At 42.8% G+C, this 3,205-nt stretch overlaps 1 protein-coding gene across 1 annotated transcript in view; it reads left to right on the forward strand.

Annotated features, from left to right (window-relative positions):
- PCDH15 (protocadherin related 15) overlaps window positions 1-3,205 on the forward strand; it is a 217,673-nt gene that overhangs the window by 25,410 nt on the left and 189,058 nt on the right. The gene's annotated exons all lie outside the window — the stretch shown is intronic.

Genomic DNA, 3,205 nt, shown 5'->3' on the forward strand with positions numbered 1-3,205 from the left:
TGATATCACCTCAGCCACAGCACAAGAAACAACCATAGAAATGCTTTAAAAATTGTCTGTATCTCTACATGCTCGGGTTGTTTGTTCAGTAAATTGGAAAAGAACCTCACGAGCGAGGCTTTGAATAGTCCCTTTGCCACTGAAAGATGAGCAAATTGACCCATTTTGTCAGGTATTAATTTTTCATTAGCAATTTAGGTGACTCAGATTAGGGAAGGGGAACTGCAGATGATTTCCACGACACGTCTGCAGTGCCGGGGAGGGTTTTATTGAAAAGGGCAAATAGTTGTGGCCAAGTGATTTGCAGCCCAGGCAAGAGGCAGATAGCAATTTTTCTAATTAAATTTAAGCATAAATGCAAGATGAACTGATAGGCAACCTGGAATTGCTTTGGAAGTGGGAAAGCCAGTGGAAAGCAATGATAAAATCCTCTCGTGGGTGCAGTCACCCCTTTTACAATTTCCAAACAAACTTTTCATTGGCTTTTTTTCCCCCTTCTTTCCCCTCTAACTGCAGCCCTGCAGGGGCCACCAGATTGCTGGTAAATCCAAGGTAATGGACAAAGTCAAACAAGCACAGTTCACAGTAGATTTACAACCTTGGGCTGTTTCGTAACTTGAATTCGTGCTTTTGAATTAATAACTCAGCAAAGTCAAAATGGACAGCTTTGATAAGATATTGATTATCTGCTAGTGCATGATGAGGAACCATAAAAGGTGTTTTAAGTCTGCTGTTGTGATTTTCCCTCTCTTTTCCCTTTTTATGATTGATTGTCTGTCTCCCACTTGCAATCCCTTGATAGGAAGAGCCTTTTTTTTTTAAAGGAAATGTCACTGCAAAGTAGCGAAGCATGAAAAGGTTAAAATTACAAAGATGTGCTGTTACAGGTAATTAAATTTTATGTATTTGGGAGGATACCCAGGTGACTAATTAAAAAGAACCGTCAGTAAAATTGTCAGTAACTTTAACATGTGAATACATGAGCCTGAGTCTTGTTTTCCATAATCCAGAATTAGGGAATATAGTCTGAAAGGTACTTTCCTCTTGATGATTTGGACCCAGCTGTGGTTCAGAAATAAAGTTGCTGTCTAGTAAAAAAAAAAAAAAAAAAATAGATCTAATCTTTCTTAAAATGCACAAGTGGAGGTTTTAAGGGAAAAAGGATCAAACTGGCCTGAAAACTGAGATTTGGATGTTGGTAAAAAAAAATGAAATTAGGAAAAGAAAAATATGGTTGCAGATCATGTTTGAAGTTGTGTTTGGGGTGAGAAAAATGCCTTTTGTTCATTAGGGTACACCCTGCTGGCAAAGGAGGAGCTCACAGAGTCTCAGTCTGAGTTGGATATTTGGCTGATGGTGAAAACAGGCACGTTTTTGAGTATTTATCAAACTCTAAAGTGAAATTTTGGAGAGTTAATCTAAAATATGATTAATTATCAATATTAACAGAGGCATAAACTGGTAAAAATGAACTGATTTTATCACATGCACAGGTTTTTTTCTTTTTTTTTTCCAAATGTGGAAATGTTCCATGAATTGCCTGCTGTTTCTCCTCATGGTTAGGAACTCCCTGGGAACACGAATGGGAAAATACCCAGTTCTTCTGGCTTTGTCAGAAGCTAAGAGGAGAAAGGGTCCTTATTTTGCTGGGAAGAAGTAACTGTGGCACTGAATTTAGAAGTAATTTCCTTTCAGAAATGAAGGTGATCTGCTTTGATTCAAACTTTGGCACATCAGCCGCATAAGTAAGTCAAACACATCCAGTGTTGGAGGGGGATCTCCAGGGTGCTGGGGCAGGTTCACTGACATAAACCACCTCCTTGTGCAGCAAAACCAAGGCTAAAAATCGAATTAATGAGTTAATGAAGTGCACAAAGTGCCAAACACCCAAATGTTGGCTGAAGAGCTCTGGCTGTTTCATCCTCTTGCATTCTTTGCTCGTTCTCCACTTGCCATTTTAAAGTGCTTTAAAAAGAAGAGGAAAAAGCCCCACCTGCCTCCTAACAAAGATTTTAGCATAAAGTGTGAGATCACACCTTACAAAAGCACGGAGGAAAAGTGTGATTGCTCACTTTTGGGAGATATTCCACAGCCTGGGATTTGAAACTGGATTGCTGTCTGTGATGTCAGGTCTGAAGGGACTGAGCCTTTCTCTCCTCAAAACCTGGAGCTTGAGGAAAGGGAAGAGTTCCTGGGAAAGCACCACCTCTGTCTCATCCTGAGCTCGGGTCTGTACCTTGAATGAGCAACCAACTAACTACTTGTGTGATTTAATTGCTCTCTTGGCTAATTGCCAGGACAAAAAGCCACTTTCCCAATGTGCACTCCTGTTTTCCCTTCCGTGGAGCCGTGTTTGTCACGGCGTGAAGTGGAGCTGTTGTCAGAGAGGAAGCACATGCAGCAATTTATTTGATCCTTAAATGTCACTGAGAAGCATCTGAAGGTTTTAAATGTTGACATTTAAACAAAATACTCTTGCAGTGATGCTTTATTGGCCAATTTCACTTCAGAAAAATTCTCATCCCTGTCATATCCCTGAGCCTTGTAGAGATAATTATTTCAGTGCCTGTGTTATCCCGTTAAACTGGAGCTGATCATGAGGGGTCAGGAAGAATTATTTCTCTTTTCAGCTTGTTTTCACAATGCAGAGTAGTAGTTCTTCAATTAATCAGTGGTGATCTGCAAACCTTTAATTGAGGAATATGTGCAGGTGATGGGAGAGGGAAGCGACAGGGAATTTCGGCTCTAGGGTGGAAGTGTTGAAGAACCCTTGGAGGCACAGGGATCCCCCTGAAGTGTCCTGGCCTCTTGCAGGAGCAGGGCAGCAGGGTTTGCTGTCACCTTCTCCTCAGCAGTGCTGTGGTGTCACACACCTGTGGGCACCTGGTTTGGCACAGAATTCCTCACCAGGCCTGGCCCTTGCCAGCTCAGAGCTCACCTTGGGCTGCCCCACCTGGATTTTTTGGTTGCCCTGGTCTCCAAAGGCTAATCTGGGAGTCTCTTTGGTCTGCTGCAGTCTGTGGTTCAGATGTGCCCTTGTTCTCCTTTGTGTTGTCTCATTCCCGAGGTCCTTGAGGGGCCTTCCCAGCTGTGCTGTGCGTGTCGGGATCCCACGGGGAGGGAGCAGCCAGAGGAGCCTCGTTGGCCCAGCCCAGCAGCTCAATTTTTCCCCAGTGCCCTGAACCCCTGCCAAAAACATGGAGAA

This window comes from Manacus vitellinus, unplaced genomic scaffold (genome assembly GCF_001715985.3).
Source record: "Manacus vitellinus isolate BGI_N305 unplaced genomic scaffold, ASM171598v3 scaffold_48_pilon, whole genome shotgun sequence".
In the NCBI taxonomy this organism is placed as follows: Eukaryota; Metazoa; Chordata; class Aves; order Passeriformes; family Pipridae; genus Manacus; species Manacus vitellinus.